Genomic DNA, 21,639 nt, shown 5'->3' on the forward strand with positions numbered 1-21,639 from the left:
TTGTGAACCAGTTAGGGCGGCTGATACGTGAAGGAGAGTGGATGCACACTGTCTCCTGTCTTGTCCTATCGGGGGAGGTTTAACAGCCCTATTCATTCGAGTTGGAGTTATGTCCCAGTGTCTTCCTGTTTAAGGAGATTTTACCCACAGATGATTCAAGGAATGGCTGTATCATTACCTGAAGCTCACTCTTAGAGCATTTAAATAGTGAACTCACAAATGATTTAAATGTTTGTGCTTTATTAATTACTCTCTTAAGAAGCTGGGGACAAGAGAAACCTAAAGCCACTAACTAAAAATGAGTCACACATGGTGATAAAGCTTCTTTGAACACTCTTTTATTAGTTCAATAAATACCTTCTAAATTACAAGTGTGTGTGTGTGTGTGTGTGTGTGTGTGTGTGTGTGTGTGTTTGGAGTGGGAGGGGAAAAGGATGTGGAGCCACAGAGTGTCAGGACCTGACACACATGATAAAATGTTTGCTGAATGAGGCTGTGGCACATGGATAGAGTCTGGTGATGGGGAATCCAGGGACAGTCTGAATGAGGGAATCTGGGCTGACAGGAAGTTTTCAGGTTGTATCTGGCTCTGGGCTGGGGTTTAGAATCTTGGCTTGAGAAGCCAAACATTTCTGGAGGCCAGTCATCTTTTTGGACCCTTAGTATATTAAACTCATTTATGCTTAGTGTTCTGTTATTGGAATGCTAAGCTTGTGGGAGTTATTTATATCCTACTACTCAAGGTCATTGCTAAGGTCTGATTTTTCACACGTCTGCAATTCAAAAAAATTGCAACCTCTGGTATAAATGGGTTAATAAGATGCCCTCGTACATGGAGAGAAAATGGCTGTACCCTTTCTTCCCTTGGGGGCTCAGGCCCAGCTTGCCCTTAGGTTGGGGCCTGGAGCTCTGAGGTGGCAGCGGGTAGAGGGAGTCTATCTCTTTATTTTCTAGTTGTAATATAGTCTCCAGGATAAACTAGCTTTGGGACAGAGAGAATGGATGCTGGAAAAATGTCCAACCCGATTATCTTTTGCCTGTCTCCAGATAGCCCCAGCCTTTCCTGAGACCTGGGACAGGACAGCGGCTGTGAGGTCTCTTATCTTACTCACTCATTGATGTTGCCCATTAGGGAGGCTCATGCCGGCTGAAGGGCTACCACCTGCAACTAGCTCAACTGTCACCAACCCCAGCCTGTCAGCGCGTGATTAGAAGAAGGAAAGCCTTGTCAAAGGCAGCCAGATCCTGTTTCTTGGTGTCAAGGAGAAAAGGAGAGAGGAGGGGAGTTCACTCAGATGCTGCAATCAAGATCAGGTTGCTCTTAATTAAGACAGCTCCAGGCAGCACATTTCCATAATTTCCCATTAAAGAGGTCCTGATGTATGAGTCATTGCAGGAGCCGTGATTCCCCGAGTCAGCACTGTTCTGTGTCTGAGACTCCTCAAATCAAAAGGCCAATCCATTTCAATCACCCAGGCTTTCTGATCCCCTAAGAGGTGCCCAGTCCCATGCCAGACTCTCTGCCCAACCTGGAGAGAGACACAGCCATGGATAAAGATTTAGTTCCTGCTACCCAGGCAAAAAACTTCTTCTATTTCTTGACCTTTGGGGAGAGTCATGGATTCAGATGCACATGGGTATGGGGCTATTCCAGGTGGGCTTTGGTACTTTCTGTGATAATGACCAGGAGGTAATGTGGGACAGAGGGGAGAATACGGGATTTGGAGATAGGAGGTCTGAGTTTCATTTAGCAAATCTTTGTTAGAGTCACCTTGTCCAGAGGCTTGGGATTCAAAGATGTATACAAGACAGTTAGTGTCCTCCAGAATCTCTAAGGGTAGGGATAGACACTAAACCAAAAGCTCATTGTGGTTTAAGTGCTATGTGCTATATCGGGTAACACAAAGCATTCTGGGGGTGTGGAGGAGAGAGGGCCTAATTGGCCTGATGGAGGTGGGGTGGTAGAGTGGTTAAGAAGGTCTCATTTTTGGTTTCCTTAATTATTGTGTTCATATAACCTCTAGTGAACCTCTGTTTCCTAATATGTAAAATGGGCATAATATAATTTTCTCAGGGCTGCTGTGGAAATTCTTGAGAGGATGTATAGAAAGGTCTTGGTGGAACCTGCTTTGTACTTGTTCTTACATTTCCATGGTTGACGTTTTTCTAGGTATGAGCATCTTAAGAGCAGATGCTACCTGTGAGGCTGCCCCAGCATGTAGCATGGCAGCCTCATGTTACCTGTCATCTAGCCCTTTCGTATTGGTGGCATCCTGTGCGTGGGTAAAAGTCCAGCAGACCACACTGGTCCTGACAGGTTCCTCTTTCTTTCTTTCTCAGCATGGTCGCTCAGGCTGGAAGCAATGACTCCAAGTGTCTAAGACAAGGTAAAGTAATTTTTATTCTTTGAAAGAAGGCATGTAAGTGTGTCATATAATTTTGAAATATTTTTATTCCAAATAGATCTCAATACATGTCTTTAGGTTTGGCATCACTAGTGACCATGAGACATGAAAATGTCTATTTTGCAGGTGAAAATATTGAGTTTTAGAGATCCTTAGTTACCTAAGGCCACATAGGTATTACATTTTGCAGAGCTAAAATTCAAAGCCGTGTCTATGCAACTTGAAGGGCTAAGATATTTCTGTAATTTCATGACTTATACACTGATGTATTCTAACCATTTATCTTCTCATTAATGACCCATTTCTGGCTTCACAGTAGTTAAAAAATATTACATGTGACATGTCAGGAAGTTTGGTTTAACCTCTGGTTCCAGCAAGGTGGATTAAGAATGCATAAAACTTTCTATGTAAAAATACCTAAAAATGTTGGGTAAGATATAATAATAACCACTCAGAATGAATAGCTGAGTTTTCAAGAAAAAGGAGATCCCCTAGCAGCCCCAAATGAAGAGGGAACTGAAAATAAAAGCAGTAAATACAAAGCTGAGGTTGTAGCTGGTCTGTGTGTGTGTGTGTGTGTGTGTGTGTGTGTGCGCGCGTGCGAGAGAGAGAGAGAGAGAGAGAGAGAGAGAGAGAGAGAGAGACTGGCCTTGCTAATTTTGGTTAGAACATCTGCAGTGGGATGAGAGGACAATCTTGACCTGGCTTAAGGCAGAATGTTAGAATTGAGAACATGGCATGAAACTATATGTTATCTCATCATAAAAATTACAAAATAAAGAAAGAAAGGATCCACCCTGAATAAAAGTCAGGAGACGTAATAAAAGGGATAATTAGATATCTAGGAGTTTAAGATACCAAAAATCAATATATAAGGATTTTTAACATTATCAAGATATAAGAAAAGAATGAGAATATTTAAAATAACAGACTTTTTTTTTTTATTGTACTCTGTCCTCTGGGGTACATGTGCACATCCTGCATCCTGCCAGATTGTTGCATAGGTACATACATGCCATGGTGGTTTGCTGTCTCCATCTCTTCTCCCCTACCTGATTTTTTTTTTTTTTTGAGGCAGAGTCTTGCTTCGCCACCAGGCTGGAGTACAGTGGAGTGATCTCAGCTCACTGCAACCTGTGCCTCCTGGGTTCAAGTGATTCTCCTGCCTCAGCCTCCTGAGTAGCTGAGACTACAGGCACGTGCCACCACACCCAGCTAATTTTTGTGTTTTTAGTCGAGATGGGGTTTCACCACGTTGGCCAGGATGGTCTCAATCTTTTGACCTCGTGATCCGCCCTCCTCAGCCTCCCAAAGTGCTGGGATTATAGGCGTGAGCCACTGTACCCAGCCAACTAATGTGACTTTTAGATAAAATTATAATCATTGGAAATTTTAAAAGTCACTGGATTTGTTAAACAGCAAATACAGCTGAAGACCAAATTAGTGAAATGGAAGCAAGATCTGAGGAAATTCCCAAAAAGCAGGACAGGGAGACAAGAGTATGGAAAAATACGTGTGTATGTGTGTGCATGTATATCCATAGACCAGAGAGTAAACATAATAATTTCATATAAACATGCCTGTCTTTGTGTGTGCACATGCATGTGTGTTTGAGTGCATGTTTGTGAATAAAGTTCCAAATTCCAAATACAGAGATTGGGGTAGAGACAATGTTTAAAGTTAAAGAGATATTAGCCGATACTCTTCTAGAACTGACAAAGGGCAAGGAACTGCAGATTCAGAAATGCCATGAATCCTGAGACTTACTGCAGAAAAGCCTTATAATAGAGGGGCTGTAGGGCTCCAAGAACAAAAAGAAAATCATAACAGCAACAAGAGAAAAAAGACAAATTGCTAATAAAAGAACATTGATTGATGACAGTCTTCTTAACTGCAACAATAGATTCTAGAAGACAATGAAAGACTGTTTTCAAGAGCTGAGGGAAAATAACTGTCAACTGATAGTTCTGTTCCATTATCACTCAAGAGTAAAGGTTAAGTAGAAGTGTTTTTAGATGAGTACTGTATAAATTACCACTAACTGACCCTTTCTTAAAGAACTACTCGAGAGCATAGTTCAGGAAAATGAAAATGAACCTAAAAAGAAGAAATGGGATGTGGAAAAATGACAATGAGCAAATAAATCATTACAGTTTTGGGTATATACAAAGGATACATCCCTCCTTATTGTATAAAATAAGAAAAATAACAATTCCTAAGGTATACAAATAATACTGGACAATAACATAAATGATGAGCAAAAGTGAAGTTCAGATACATTGTTATTAGTAAGAATGGTAAAACACACACACACACACACACAAATTTAGATATTGTTAAAATAAGTATGCATGTTCAAAAATTAAGAATAACTACTGTAAGAACTGGTAGATGGTAGGCCTTACAAATCAATAGAGTGTAGAAAGAGAGGAAAGAAATAAAAATTCAATGGCAGGCAGGAAACAAAAGAAAAACTAGAGTTAGTAGAAAGCATAAAATAAGAAGGTAGTAACAAACATAGATATATCAATAAATGAAATAATTATAAATGAAAGAAACTCACCACTTAAAAAGCAGAAACTCTTAAACTGGCTACAAAATGAAATGCTGTTTAGGAGACTTATTTCAAAAATATAGGAACTGAGAATGATGAAAAATAAAGAAAATAAAAAATAAAAATGGAAAATTAAAAAGAGAAAATATGTAAAATGAAAATAACAAGCATAGGAAAACTAGTATAGATATGTTAGTAAGAGAATATGGGTTTTATTTTTGTTAAATAAAAAGAGTTTTATTAAATAATGATAAAGGAATAAAACAGGAAGCTAAAATAATTATGAATTTTTATGCAGCCTTAAGATACACAGAGCAACACTGGTAGAATCCTAAGACAGAATTGACAAGCCTGTAACCATAATGGGAGGCTAACATTTTGCTCAGTATTGATAGACCAAATAGGCAAAATTTAATATCGATATCGGAGATTTGAAGAATAAAATTGAGTTTAATTAAATGAATATATAAAGCACTTTAAACATAATCATTTAAGAATACAAGTTATTTTCAAAAATACCTGCAACAGTTCTAAAATTTGATCACACACACTAAGTACAAAATGAAGACTTACTGTCAATTACGTTGTCTGTCTCCAATTTAATAAAATGAAGGATCATTAGTGAAAAGATAACCAGCTAATCCTCCATTCATTTGTAAACTTTAAAAATTCCAAAAAATTTATGACTCAAAGAAAAAAAAATAATAATAATTATTATTTTTTATGTTATCATTGCTTTGGTATTTTATTTATTTATTTATTTATTTTTATTTATTTTTATTGCATTTTAGGTTTTGGGGTACATGTGATGAACTTGCAAGATTGTTGCATAGGTACACACTTGGCAGTGTGGTTTGCTGCCTTCCGTCCCCTCACCTGTATCTGTCATTTCTCCCCATGCTATCTCTTCCCACCTCCCCACCCCCCGCCCCTCCCCCATTTCCCCCCAACGGACCCCAGTGTGTAGTGCTCCCCTCCCTGTGTCCATGTGTTCTCATTGTTCAACACCCACCTATGAGTGAGAATATACGGTGTTTGATTTTCTGCTCTTGTGTCAGTTTGCTGAGAATGATGGTTTCCAGGTTCATCCATGTCCCTACAAAGGACGTGAACTCATCGTTTTTGATGGCTGCGTAATATTCCATGGTGTGTATGTACCACATTTTCCCTATCCAGTCTATCATCGTTGGGCATTTGGGTTGGTTCCAGGTCTTTGCTATTGTAAACAGTGCTGCAATGAACATTCATGTGCACGTGTCCTTGTAGTAGAATGATTTATAATCCTTTGGATATATACCCAGTAATGGGATTGCTGGGTCAAATGGGATTTCTATTTTTAGGTCCTTGAGGAATCGCCACACTGTCTTCCACAATGGTTGAATTAATTTACATTCCCACCAACAGTGTAAAAGTGTTCCTATTTCTCCACATCCTCTCCAGCATCTGCTGTTTCCCGATTTTTTAATGATCGCCATTCTAATTGGTGTGAGATGGTATCTCAATGTGGTTTTGATTTGCATTTCTCTGATGACCAGTGATGATGAGCATTTTTTCATATGTTTGTTGGCCTCCTGTATGTCTTGTTTTGTAAAGTATCTGTTCATATCCTTCGCCCATTTTTGAATAGGCTTGTTTGTTTTTTTCTTGTAGATCTGCTTTAGTTCTTTGTAAATTCTGGATATCAGCCCCTTGTCAGATGGGTAGGCTGCAAAAATTTTTTCCCATTCTGTTGGTTGCCGATTCACTCTACTGACTGTTTCTTTTGCCGTGCAGAAGCTGTGGAGTTTGATTAGGTCCCATTTGTCTATTTTGGCTTTTGTTGCCATTGCTTTTGGCATTTTGGTCATGAAGTCCTTGCCTACACCTATGGCCTGAATGGTTTTGCCTAGATTTTCTTCTAAGGTTTTTATGGTATTAGGTCTGATGGTTAAGTCTTTAATCCATCTGGAGTTAATTTTGGTGTAAGGTGTCAGGAAGGGGTCCTGTTTCTGCTTTCTGCACATGGCTAGCCAGTTTTCCCAACACCATTTATTAAACAGGGAGTCCTTTCCCCATTGCTTGTTTTTGTCAGGTTTGTCGAAGATCAGATGGTTGTGGGTATGTTGTGTTTCCTCTGAGACCTCTGTTCTGTTCCATTGGTCTATATCTCTGTTTTGGTACCAGTACCATGCTGTTTTGATTACTGTAGCCTTGTAGTATAGTTTGAAGTCCGGTAGTGTGATGCCTCCTGCTTTGTTCTTTTTGCTTAGAATTGACTTGGCTATGCGGGCTCTCTTTTGGTTCCATATGAAATTTAAGGTGTTTTTTTCCAGTTCTGTGAAGAAGGTCATTGGTAGCTTGATGGGAATAGCGTTGAATCTGTAAATTACTTTGGGCAGTATGGCCATTTTCACGATGTTGATTCTTCCTAACCATGAACATGGAATGTTTCTCCATCTGTTTGTATCCTCTCTTATTTCGTTGAGCAATGGCTTGTAGTTCTCCTTGAAGAGGTCCTTTACGTTCCTTGTTAGTTGTATTCCTAGGTACTTTATTCTCTTTGTAGCAGTTGTGAATGGCAGTTCGTTCTTGATTTGGCTCTCTTGAAGTCTATTACTGGTGTATAGGAATGCTTGTGATTTTTGCACGTTAATTTTGTATCCTGAGACTTTGCTGAAGTTGTTTATCAGTTTCAGGAGATTTTGGGCTGAGATGATGGGGTCTTCCAGATATACAATCATGTCATCTGCAAATAGAGACAATTTGATTTCCTCCTTTCCAATTTGGATACCCTTTATTTCTTTTTCTTGCCTGATTGCTCTGGCTAGAACTTCCAGTACTATATTGAATAGGAGTGGTGAGAGAGGGCACCCTTGTCTAGTGCCAGATTTCAAAGGGAATGCTTCCAGTTTTTGCCCATTCAGGATGATATTGGCTGTTGGTTTGTCGTAAATAGCTTTTATTGTTTTGAGATACGTTCCGTCAATACCTAGTTTATTGAGGGTTTTTAGCATAAAGGGTTGTTGAATTTTGTCAAAAGCCTTCTCTGCATCAATTGAGATAATCATGTGGTTTTTGTCTTTGGTTCTGTTTATGTGGTGAATTACGTTTATGGACTTGCGTATGTTGAACCAGCCTTGCATCCCCGGGATGAATCCTACTTGATCATGGTGGATGAGCTTTTTGATATGCTGTTGCAATTGGTTTGCCAGTATTTTATTGAAGATTTTTGCATCTATGTTCATCATGGATATTGGCCTGAAATTTTCTTTTCTTGTTGAGTCTCTGCCGGGTTTTGGTATCAGGATGATGTTTGTCTCGTAAAAATGATTTGGGAAGAATTCCCTCTTTTTGGATTGTCTGGAATAGTTTCAGAAGGAATGGTATCAGCTCCTCTTTCTATGTCTGGTAGAATTCAGCTGTGAACCCATCTGGACCTGGGCTTTTTTTGGGTGGTAGGCTCTCTATTGCTGCCTCGACTTCAGACCATGTTATTGGTCTATTCAGGGTTTCGGCTTCTTCCAGGTTTAGGCTTGGGAGGATGCAGGTGTCCAGGAATTTATCCATTTCTTCCAGGTTTACTAGTTTATGTGCATAGAGTTGTTTGTAATAATCTCTGATGATGGTTTGGATTTCTGTGGAGTCTGTGGTGATATCCCCTTTATCGTTTTTTATTGCATCAATTTGGTTATTCTCTCTTTTCTTTTTTATTAAACTGGCTAGTGGTCTGTCTATTTTGTTGATCTTTTCAAAAAACCAGCTCCTGGATTTATTGATTTTTTGAAGAGTTTTTTGTGTCTCTATTTCCTTCAGTTCTGCTCTGATCTTAGTTATTTCCTGTCTTCTGCTAGGTTTTGAGTTTTTTTGACTTGCTCCTCTAGCTCTTTCAATTTTGATGATAGGGTGTCAATTTTCGATCTCTCCTTTCTTCTCATGTGGGCACTCATTGCTATATATTTTCCTCTAGAGACTGCTTTAAATGTGTCCCAGAGATTCTGGTATGTTGTGTCTTCGTTCTCATTGGTTTCGAAGAACATCTTTATTTCTGCCTTCATTTCATTGTTTATCCAGTCAACATTCAAGAGCAAGTTGTTCAGTTTCCATGAAGCTGTGCGGTTCTGAGTTAGTTTCTGCATTCTGAGTTCTAACTCGATTGCACTGTGGTCTGAGAGACTGTTTGTTATGATTTCTGTTCTTTTGCATTTGCTGAGGAGTGATTTATTGCCAATTATGTGGTCAATTTTAGAGTAGGTGTGATGTGGTGCTGAGAAGAATGTATATTCTGTGGATTTGGGGTGGAGAGTTCTGTAAATGTCTATTAGGTTTGCTTGTTCCAGGTCTGTATTCAGGTCCTGGATATCCTTAATGATTTTCTGTCTGGATGATCTGTCTAATATTGACAATGGGGTGTTAAAGTCTCCCACTATTATTGTGTGGGAGTCTAAGTCTCTTTGTAAGTCATGAAGAACTTGCCTTATGTATCTGGGTGCTCCTGTATTGGGTGCGTATATATTTAGGATCGTTAGCTCTTCTTGTTGCAGTGATTCTTTTACCATTATGTAATGTCCTTCTTTGTCTCTTTTGATCTTTGTTGCTTTAAAGTCTATTTTATCAGAGATGAGAATTGCAACTCCTGCCTTTTTTTGCTCTCCATTTGCTTGGTAGATCTTCCTCCATCCCTTTATTTTGAGCCTTTGTGTATCCTTGCATGTAAGATGGGTTTCCTGGATACAGCACACTGATGGGTTTTGGCTTTTTATCCAATTTGCCAGTCTGTGTCTTTTGATTGGGGCATTTAGTCCATTGACATTTAGGGATAGTATTGTTATATGTGAATTTGATACTGTCATTTTGATGCTACCTGGCTGTTTTGTTGGTTAGTTGATGCAGCTTCTTGATTGTGTTGATGCTCTTTTACCATTTGGCATGTTTTCGGAGTGGCTGGTACTGGTTGTTCCTTTATATGTGTAGAGCCTCTTTCAGGAGTTCTTGTAGAGCAGGTTTGGTGGTGATGAAATCTCTGAGTGCTTGCTTGTTCACAAAGGATTTTATTTTTCCTTCACTTATGAAGCTTAGTTTGGCTGGATAGGAGATTCTGGGTTGAAAGTTCTTTTCTTTAAGGATGTTGAATATTGGCCCCCAATCTCTTCTGGCTTGTAGGGTTTCTGCTGAGAGATCTGCTGTGAGTCTAATGGGCTCCCCTTTGTGGGTAACCCGACCTTTCTCTCTGGCTGCCCTTAGCCTTTTCTCTTTCATTTCAACCCTGGTGAATCTGACGATTATGTGCCTTGGGGTTGCTCTTCTAGAGGAATATCTTTGTGGTGTTCTCTGTATTTCCTGGATTTGAATATTGGTCTGCCTTGCTAGGTTGGGGAAGTTTTCCTGGATAATATCCTGAAGAGTATTTTCCAGCTTGGATTCATTCTCTTCATCACATTCAGGTACACCTATCAGATGTAGATTAGGTCTTTTCACATAGTCCCACATTTCTTGAAGATTTTGTTCATTCCTTTTTGTGCTTTTTCTCTGTTTTTGCCTTCTCTTTTTATTTCATTGAGTTGATCTTCGACCTCTGATATCCTTTCTTCTGCTTGGTCAATTCGGCTGTTGAAGCTTGTGCATGCTTCACGAAGTTCTCGTGTTGCGTTTTTCAGCTCCATCAATTCACTTATACTCCTCTCTATGCTGTCCATTCTCGTCAGCAGTTCGTCCAATCTTTTTTCAAGGTTCCTATTTTCTTTGCGTTGGGTTAGAACATGTTCTTTTAGCTCATTGTAGTTTCTTACTACCCACCTTCTGAAGTCTGATTCTGTCATTTCATCACCCTCCTTCTCCATCCGGTCTGGTTCCCTTGCTGGTGAGGAGTTGTGCTCCCTTTTAGGAGGAGAGGTGTTCTGGTTTCGGGAGTTTTCATCCTTTTTGCGCTGGTTTCTTCCCATTTTTGTGGGTTTATCCCCCTGTTGTCTGTCTCTGTCCCAGGGAGTTGGAGCTTTATGAGTTTCCGTTGCACTACTGCCTTTTTTGATTTTTCTTTCAGGTCTGACCCGCCCAGCTAGCAGCTCGCCTAGCCACTGCCTGCCCGCAGGGGCTTTGCTGAGCTGCTGGGGGCTCCGCCCAGCTGCCCTGAGCTCTTCCCTGTAGTCCTTTTTATATGGGCGTAGTTAGAACTGTCCCGGCAACGGTAGCCCCGCCTCTGTTATGGCAGACTCTCTCTGTTGTGGCAGGTTGCTTCGGCAACGGCGGGTTGCCTCGGCAACGGCAGCCTGCCTCCGTAGCGGTGGAGAGTCTCAGTAATGGCGGAGGCCCCTCCCCCACGGAGCCGGACCATCCCGGTTCAGCTGTGCTTGGTTTGGAGGGCTCAACCCAGAGGGTTTCCAATTACTTTTTTGTTTTCGTTGTTGTTGGGGGTGGAGGGGTGGGACCAACCGACCCTGATCACCTGGCTCCCTGACTCAGAGTCTTTTCTTTTAAGTTGAACGACCCCGCGTTCCGGTCGCTTGTTGAAAAGGCGCCGGGATCTCCCGTGCTGCGACTCACAGAGTCGGCTCGAACTGCGGCGCCGGCTCCTGGCGGATTTTTTGCCTAGGAATCTCCTGGCCTGGCTCGCTATTTCAGATGAGGGGGCAACTCTGCCATCTCAGGGCTCTGCTCGCCAGCTAAGAGGGCTCCCAGACCGGTGGCTTTTGTACGGAGAACCGCAGCAACAGGGAGTGGTCACAGCAGCCGCGCGGGTGGAATCAGCCCCACAGGGGCCAAAACAGCCGCACGGGCTGGGACTGCGACGCTGGCGATCCCTCTGCCTGGGTATTTCCTGGTCTGTGGGCAATAAGAGTTCGTCTGGAAATGCGGCGTCCACTCACCCTCTGCACTTTCACTGGGAGCTGAAGTCCTGCGCTGTTCTTAGGCGGCCATCTTCCCCAGAAAAAATAATTATTGAGATGAGAAATGTTTTTAGAACTGAATGACCAAAACAAAACCAAACAAACAACAAAACAAAACTCTGCAACTCACTAGACATGTGAGATGTAAGTGAAACAGTACTTAGGGGAAATGTATACCCTTAAAATTTACAAAATATTAGAAGCAGAAGATTGAAAAGTAATGAGTTAAATGTCCACTGCAAGACATTTGAAAAAGAACTAAATGAATCTAAAGAAAATAAAACTACATAATAAAGGCCTGAAAATGTATTTTAAACAAAGAGAATATCTATAAAACTAAAGCTGGTCATATCCTTTGCCCACTTTTGAATGGACTTCTTTGTCTTTTTCTTGTAAATCTGTTTTAGTTCTTTGTAAATTCTGGATATCAGCCCTTTGTCAGATGGGTAAACTGCAAAAATTTTTTCACATTCTGTTGGTTGCCAATTCAGGACATGGATGAACCTGGAAACCATCATTCTCAGCAAACTGACACAAGAGCAGAAAATCAAACACTGCATGTTCTCACTCATAGGTGGGTGTTGAACAATGAGAACACATGGACACAGGGAGGGGAGCACTACACACTGGTATCTGTTGGGGGAAATAGGGGAGGGACAATGTGGGGTGGGGAGTTGGGGAGAGATAGCATGGGGAGAAATGCCAGATATAGGTGAAGGGGAGGAAGGCAGCAAATCACACTGCCATGTGTTTACCTATGCAACAATCTTGCATGTTCTTCACATGTACCCCAAAACCTAAAATGCAATAAACAACAACAACAACAACAACAAAAACTAAAGCTGGTTCTTTGAAGAACCTAATCAGATAGATGCACCTCTAATAAGATTTAATTAGGAAAACAAGAGCAAATTCTCATATATTAGAAGGAAAATGGGATTTTAACTTTAAAAATCATGAAGAATACTATTAGCAACATCATTCTAATTAGTTAAGCAGCTTCCAAGCAGCATTGACTATTGAGGTAGTTATGCGAGTTTATCTCCCAGTCATAGATTTGGTTGATAAGGACAAAACCTATAATTTACTACTTACATAGATCAAGCGAGATCAGTATGGTGTCAGCTCCCTATGTACCTTGTCCCCCAGGATGACACCAAAACTAAGGGTCCAGATGACAGATGATATGAGCAGTAGGTTGTTCTGTTATGGGGGAACCAATTCTAGACTATAGATAAGCAGTTTTATAACATGTGACTATATTCTAGCAGGGTGAGGAATGATTAAGGTTGAAAGCTCATGCATCACCAGAACTAGGCAGGCAGATAAGAAACTGACTCATGACAATCTGTTGCAACATAGGGAGTGTTTGTCTGCCATGCTTGTTCTTGGGAGGATGGCAGTGTGCTCTGCAAAGATTTAGATCAGACTGTGATCACACTTTGCCTATGTGGCTTAGATGGATCTGTGCAAAACCATAATGGTGGCATGGTAGAGCTGTACTCCTAGGTATTTTATTCTCCTTGTAGAGATTTTAAATGGGAGTTCATTAGTGATTTGGCTCTCAGATCGTCTGTGTTGATGTAAAGGAATGCCTGTGATTTTGCATATTGATTTTGTATCCTGAGACTTTGCTGAAGTTGCTTGTAAGTTTGAGAAGCTTTTGGGATGAGATGATGGAGCAGAACAGGGACCTCAGAAATAACACCACACATCTACAACCTAAAATGCACATGAGAAAGTACACCCAAGGTAATTTTGAAGAAGAAGCAGATTTGGGGGAGGTGGTAGGATACTTCCAGACTTTTCATAAAGGCAGTATGTTACTTTTCATAAAGGCAGTATGTTCCAGGTAGGCTAAAGATGAAAAGCAAAATTGTACAACTTTTGGAAGAAAATATAAGAGATTATATTTATGGTGATAAGTTAGAAAAGACTTGAAGTTATAAAAAGCAAAATCAAGCAAAAGAGTGACAATATTGACTACCTTCTAATTGAAAACCACCACCATAAATCGAGGGCAATGACGAGACCCAAATCAGTAGTTTTCTTTTCAGTCAAATAAAAATTAGTGTTCAGTATATCTAAAGGACTCATTTACCTTACCAAGAAAAAGTAAAAGCCTGAAAATCAGGCACACAATATAAGCAGACAGTTTACAAATGATCAACACATATATTAAAAGATGCTCCGGCTCAGCCTCATTGGAAGAAGTTATAAAGTAAATCACACCAAGTTTTGGAGAAAATGTAAAGAAATGGGAACACTCAGACACAAATGTATGGGAATACAGGTTGATACAACTCTTTTAGAGAGCAGTTTACAAAGACTGTAAAGTTGAGGATGCCTGTTGTATCAGCTAAGACTCTGGCAGAAACAGGTGGCACCCTCAAATTTGATAATTTGAAGGCAGTTTAATAATAGGACTCTTTAGAAAGATATGGACAAGGTACAGGAAAAGCACAAGGGACGGGGTGGCACCTAGCAATTAGTGTCAGTGGGACCAGGCCACCATTAGGCCTGTAGGGCAAAGCTGCTGGAGCAGTTACTGGAACCTGGAGAAGAGAGGGCTGTGACCCTCAGCAGAGAGGCCTCTCCAGCCTGCGGTGATCCCATGGGGAGGGAAGTGGGGAAATAAGTACCCTGATGACACTTTCCTCCACCTTCCAATTCCCCACTGGTCCTCTGCATTGGCTTAACACAAGGGAACAGAAGGCAAGGGAGCTGCCTGGTTAGTCCACATCATTCAGCTCTGGGGGTGCAGAACAGGATGGGAATGAGTGGAAAGTGGACTCTGGAAGGGTGAATGGAAGATAATTAATTATATTCCCACCTGTTGACCAGCTATTCCTCAAAAGAACATGCCCCAGAGAAACTCATATATTTGTGCACAAGGAGATGTGTACAAAGATGTTTAATGTAGCACTGTGGATAATAGAGAAAAAGAGGAAACAACTAAATTGTCTCTTATTATGTTGTTACATAACTGGTTTATTCATAAAATGGAATGCCATATGCAATGAAAGTGAATGAGCTAGATATATATATATATATATATATATATATATATATGTCAATAACTATAAATCTCAAAAACATAATACTCAGTGCAAAAATGTGGCCAAAAACACATACAATAGTATTTATGGAAAAATTGTACAAGCCCGTAGCAAATTGTATAGGTTTGTAGTGATGTGCAAAAATGTAAATAGAAAAGAAACACTCCAACTTTAAGAAATGATAATCTCTAGAGAATCAAGGAAGAAAAAGAGATAGGGATACTTTAGCTGTATATCTTTTATTTTTTCTGAAACAAATATGGCAAATGTTAATATCTGCTTAATGTCAGTGATGGGTAGAATGAACTGACAGCACCACAGCACTCCAGTCTGTGAGAGAGAGAGAGAGAGAGAGTGAGAGAGAGAATCTGGAGATTCATGAATTTTCTTTTCTTTTCTCCTTCCCCTTTCCCTTTTCCCTCCCTTCCCCTCCCCTTCCCTTCTTGCTTTTCTTTTCTTCTATTTTTATTTTCTTTTTTTCCTTCATTTGTCTTACAATGTTGCCTAGCCTGGTTTCAAGCTCCTGGGCTCAAGGGATCCTCCTGCCTCAGCTTCCCAAGGAATTAGCATTATAGGCATGTACCACTGTGCTAGGCTTAATTCCTGAGTTTTCCAGCTTGAGATTTAAATATTTACATATAGATACAGCCTTTCTAGCTAGTCCATGGAAGGGAACCTGCCTTCTCCCAGACCCCACTGCTGCTGCTGCTCAGGCCTTTCTTTTCACAGCTCTGCACTTCACACAGATCCGCAAACAGCCTGTTTCTCCATAGCTATGTACCATCAACCATTGGGCCTTCCCTTGAACTTACTCTTTCAGTTGCTCAGCAATCACGAACAGAGCTTCTCCTATGAGCAGGCCATCACTAAAGGTGCCAGAGATAGTGAAGAAGTCATCTGCATCTTCTGCCAGCATCTGTGAGTCTGTGGCAGGCCAACTTGTTAGTTTAGAGATACATAAAAATCTCAGGCCGTTCACAGTTGACACCATGCAGTGGGGTATTTAGGATTCTATTAAGACTGACAAGGGGTGTGTGTGTGTGTGTGTGTGTGTGTGTGTGTGTGTGTGTGTGTGTTTGTGTAGGGGAAGAGGGTGAGATTTAGAGGAAGGACAATGGATGTGGCATGAAGATGTGTGTGTACATTTGGTGGGTGGCCATCAGAGGGGGCACCAGCTCAAAGTGCCTGCCACCTTTGAGCTGGGACTCAAAGGTGGCAGGCACTTTCCAGGCAGACTCTGTAGGGAAGGGCATTTCCAGCAGAGGAACAGAATATGTGAGCGCCCAGAGGAAGGTTTGGTGATAGTGGGCAGTTTGATAAGTACAGAAAGAATAGAGAGGCAGCTGTGACATAAGTCATTTAATCTCTCTACGCTATAATTTTCACATCTGTAAAATGGGGATAATAATCTCTCACAGAGGTAGATAGGGATAAAATGAAATGATGTGTGGAAGAACCTTTGATATTGTGCCTAGCAGGTTGTGGTTACTTGAAAATGATAATTATTACTCCCTTTCTAGAGCTGGTGAGTGAGTGAGTGAGTGTGTGTGTGTGTGTGTGTGTGTGTGTGTGTGTGTGTGTATGCATGTGCACATAAATACATGCACATAAACACAAGAAATTACACATGGAAGTTTCCTTTCCTCCTTATTGTCTAACACTGTCTCCTTGACATTGAAACAGTTTATGTCACAGCAAATAACAGGAAGCAAATTAATGTAGAGTTAAAAAATAAAACTTGAGTCCAAACTATACCTCTGCCACTTACCACCTAGATAATTCTAGTGAATCACATCCCCTTTCTGAGCCTTCATTTTATTATCTGTAAGATGGGAGATATGAAGACATAATTCATAGGGTTGACATGAAGGTTAAATGTGGTTAACAGATCCAGAGTGACTGGATTTTTTTTTGTGATGCACAATTGCTTTGTGTGGCATAAAACACTGTGCAAATGTAAGAGGTTATTAGTTAATCAAGGCAAGATTCACGTTTTCAAAGGTTAGTGGGTATTTCAAGTCAAGGTTTCACTTTTCTGCTGACTCTGTTGTTGGAGATGGTGTGGTAGAAGAACAATGCCTTGATTCCCTGTACTACCGAGGGGCTAACGTTGTTCTCTGCACTCTGCACAAAGCCACAAAGCAACTCACTCACCATTAAAACAAAATGCTACAGTGTCATTTTGATGTTCCAGGAGGAAAGAACATGTTGGTTATTGTGTGAAATGTGTTGGAACATGAAACATGGACAGTATAGTAAATGTTTCATTAACTGTGAAACATACATAATGATTCTAAGACAATTTAAAATTTGACAGGTGAAAATTTTCTGTAAAACCCATCAATTAAGAAAATTATGAGCGCCATCTTGTGGCAAGATGTCCCTTCAACCATCATACTGGAGAACACTCCTTTCCTTAAACCTCTAACAAAGGCAAAGAACATGTATCTACCCATCCATCCATCCATTCATCCATCCATCCATCCATCCATCCATCCATCCATCCACTCATCCTCCAATCTACCTGTTCATTACTCCATCTAATAATATATTCAATCATTTGTTAATTTAATCAGTATGTATTGACTGCTTTCTATGCTTTGGCTGGAGAGATGCCAGGACCCCACTGAGAAGACCACAGGAAATGATGCTAAATATGGAAAAACCAACAGTCCTGGGGAATCTCGTTGGAGCACACTTAATCCAGTTGTTGTTTGTTACTGAGGTGGAGGAGACAGGCAGATAAGCCTTCCTGATGGAAGTGACACCAAAGCTGAGATCTGAAGGATAGCAAGAGTGTGTTATACTAAAGAGGAAGTCTCCTGTGTTCATTCTGTTCTCGGGGTAGATGCAGCTGAGAGAAGAGGAGAACTCTAGAGTCCCAACTGAGGTTACTTTTTATGTGCTGTTAGTGCATTGGTGGCCCCTCCAGCCCCCATCTTGGTAGTTATGACAAATCAGAGTGTCCAGCAGATAGTGATCAGGGTGGTGGGAAGACATGTAAAGAAATTGGGAAGAGCCATGAAATGAAGTGCTTGGTAAGTGGACAGATTCTATTACGTAAGATTAATGCTGCCTATTAATGTTAGGAGGTATTAATAGCTGCCATTATGTTGGGTTTTTCATTTAATAGAATTTGTCATACCCACATCAGGAGAGCCGTGTTAGTGTGGGCTGTTGGCCAAGATGTGGGAATGGCCTCATTACATGTGCCCAGACACGTCATAGTATTCCGGACTGGGAATCTACTTCTATTACCTGATAAAGGTTGCTAATTGATAAACATATTACAGAGAAAAATGTCCAGCAGCAAACTGGTTACACTGGCCCGTGGTTGGCCCAAATCTGAAGGCTATATAATGGACTTTGACAATCATTTCATCCTCTGTCCCCTTTGCAGTCGCCTGGAATTAATGCTGAGCAGAACTGATGTCTGCCTTAGCAAGGCATATACAGTAGCTTCCGCAGGCCTGATCCGGGCCTGCTACTTTCAGAGCAAGTGCTGTTGAGTTCAGCCTATCATCTCTTGACTTTAAACTGTGTGTCCCTTATCCTTTGCATCGCCATTACTCTATTGTTTCCCTTATAATAGAAAAGTATTGTCTGTATCCAGGTCTTCTGTAACAATGAAAACACATGAAAGATAGCCCAAAAGGGATTGTCTGTTTAAAAAAAAAGTGGTAGAAAGCATATTTCTTTGTGGGATTAAAAATATGTATATGTATTTTATATAAACCAAGTGTGTCTGCATTAAAAGCTTGTCTACCTCCTTCATTCATGTAGCTCTCTTGGATTTTGTGGGTATTTGTTTCAGCAGGGGCAGGAGCTGTTCTGGGCAGTGGCACAGAGTGGGGATTATTGACTTTGATTGTCACTCTGTCCCAGGTGGCACCCCCTCCCCAGATCCCAGTGCCGTCCATATGCAGGCTGGCCACATTTAAAGGGCCATGGATGGGGCTTAAGGGCAAAGCTCTAATATGTCAACAATTTCTTCTAATGGGATTTTGCTTCTCTTCTTTCGTATAGCCCAAGTCAGAAGTAATGTGATGTTTTATTGGGATGGCCTTGGTGTTTTATTGTCTACACTTAGTTATATCTAAAATAATTTGTTTTCTCTGTGGTCAGCAATTGATCTGTGAATTCACCAGTCTGGCTTCTGCCTCTCAGCCTTTGCCACCTCATATCTGGGGCCAGTGAATTTTCAGCTGCAGGCTTGGTCCTCCAGGCCTGTTTTTAATGGTAATGTTGGGAAGAAATCAAGATACCCCAGGGATGAGCATTGGACTATCCTGCTGCATAGGTACTACTAGGTCTTACCCACATCTGATGCTGGGTTTCTGCTTTTTCCTTCTTACCAAATGCTAGCCCTTGAGGACTTGCCTTTGAGAACCTTCTAAGACTTTCTGTTCTATTCTTGTTTAACAGTACTGGCCCTTTCAGCATTCTTTAGGAGTATGAATTATGAACAAGGAGGCCATATCAAAGTAAAGAAGTTTGTCCAGCCATTAGAATGCATTAGACACTCCCATTGACCAATAGGGGCAAGTGCCACTGTATTAGAGAAATTGATGATGTAATATTCAGAGAATAATAGTGCTTCCAGCTTGAATGATGTATAGTCTTTTTAGAAGAAAACAGTGCTGACAAACAATTTTATTATCATAATTAACAAATACATACAGATGCTAAACTAGGTATAAACTCCTTAAAACTATAAACATGTATAAATTTAAGTGTAAACAATATTGTGTAAATGTTAACATTTAATATAAATGCTTAGACAAGCTTTTATGAATTTACAAAATACAAATTCACGAAACCAATAGAATTCAGATTAATCTTTAGTATGACCAACGGTGTTGGTTTGCTAAAACAAAATCATTGCTTGCCATGTGGATATGGTCCTGGGGCTACGGCACTGGTTCATGTGAGTTGGCCATGACTCTGCTGAATGTGCTCCACATCCCATGATGACTCAGCATGTGTGCCATCTTCTATCCTAAATATCATGACACCTTTGTTTCTACAGCATGTTGTGAGGTCATCTGTTCTTCACTTGACAATGATCACATTATTTGTTGAAGTCCATCACGTTCATTTTTCACTAGCCTGAGAGAATTAAAGCAGTTCTATTGAACCCTTATGCTGTCATAAACACAAACCTACATGTGGACATAGAAATCCTATGGTTTGAGGTGGTCATTCAGTTGACCCACAAGATATGAATATTGATTGTTTCTATATTTTCATCAATATGAAAACAAATTAAAAAATGATATCAGAATCTCATGAATCCAGAGCAAATGTCCAGAGGCCCTAGTTTGAGAAATACTGGCATGAAAGGCCCAATGGCATGACTAGCTCCCTGATACAGGGCAGGAATTGAGGGAAGGATCAGGGGCTTAAACTGCTAGAGGGTGACAAAATCAGTCTCTACCTGCTCTAATCTATATCTTGTCAAAGCTGGTCTGTTCTCAGATTTACTGGAAAACTGAGGCAACTTAATTGCTCATTTGAGTTCTGGTCTTCAACTACGATTCTGTATCTGGTGTTGTGCCGCCATGCCTCTCTGATAGTGACTACTTGCCATCCTGCCCGGTGGTAGGTTTAGGAATTAAAAGTCTGAGTAGTAGAATCTGGCTGCCCATTGTCCAGAAGTACAGACTGGAAACTCTAGTCTGAAAAATGGTTATGCTATTCCAATGTTTGAGTGTATATCTGTATCATCAGGAGAACTTTAGATAATAGCCATTAGGAGGTCTCAAGAGAATGGCATATATTTCTAGTTGTAAAGGATCTTTTGGAGTAAAGAAGAACTCTGACCAAGGAAATGTTCAGACAACTACCAGGAATCCGTGAGCTTGGCTTCCTTTTACACGAGGGGCCGATAAAAAGACTGTAACTGGCATTGATAACCCCCAACTCAATAAAGAACTTTGAGTTGTTAAAACATGCTGTTTCTAACTGACCCAAACACTGACCCACTTGGGAGAAAATGAGGCAGCATAGTACCAGATCCACAGGATCTGTTCCCAAAGTCCTGTTGACAGGCTTGATCTACTTGCAGCTCACCCTCCATGGTCTTTGGCCAACTTTTCTGTGGTCATCATAGCTTGATGGGACTTTCTTTTGCATCCGGGAACCAGTTGTCCACAGCCTTGCCTGCTTCAAGAGTCCAAGGACCAAACCTCCAGGAGTACCTCAGATTGTTCCCCAAGTGCTGTCACCAACCTCACGTGGACTGATGATGCACTTAACAATTTGATTTTCCACTCTTATTTTTCCTGAAACTCAATACTCCCAATTGAGTCTTACTAGCTGTATTTCTGTAAAGTAATCATAAGCATTTTTTTTTTAGAATACAGTGAAATGTGAATGAATGATTTATTGTGTACATGCATACAGCAGTATACGTGTAGTAGATATAGATCAGTTTTGGAGTTAGACAAGCCTGAGTTTTAACTTCATCTTGCCACATAGGAGCTGCATGAACTTAGACAAATTACTTAATGTAAGATGTAGTTTTCTTATCTGCAAACGGGGATCATAATAACATCTATTTTGTAGTGTTATTGAGAGGACTAAATGAAATAGCACAATGTCTGGCACATAATTGGCACTCAATAAGTGGCAATTTATTATTAATTGAGCATTTATATATTCAGGCCTCCAGATTAGGCACAAGGGGTGCAAAGATCTCCACCCTCAAGTAGCTCACAATAGATCTGAGGTCTTCCCAGGGGTCACTCAGCAGGGGACCA

At 40.6% G+C, this 21,639-nt stretch overlaps 1 long non-coding RNA gene across 2 annotated transcripts in view; it reads left to right on the top strand.

Annotated features, from left to right (window-relative positions):
* The window catches only part of LOC104652192 (uncharacterized), a 389,537-nt gene that overhangs the window by 131,733 nt on the left and 236,165 nt on the right, over positions 1–21,639 (top strand). For both annotated transcript variants that reach the window (XR_012518094.1, XR_012518095.1), the window contains exon 4: positions 2,341–2,387. This is a non-coding gene — a long non-coding RNA (uncharacterized LOC104652192). The remainder of the gene's footprint in view (positions 1–2,340; positions 2,388–21,639) is intronic.

This window comes from Saimiri boliviensis, chromosome 6 (genome assembly GCF_048565385.1).
Source record: "Saimiri boliviensis isolate mSaiBol1 chromosome 6, mSaiBol1.pri, whole genome shotgun sequence".
NCBI lineage: Eukaryota > Metazoa > Chordata > Mammalia > Primates > Cebidae > Saimiri > Saimiri boliviensis.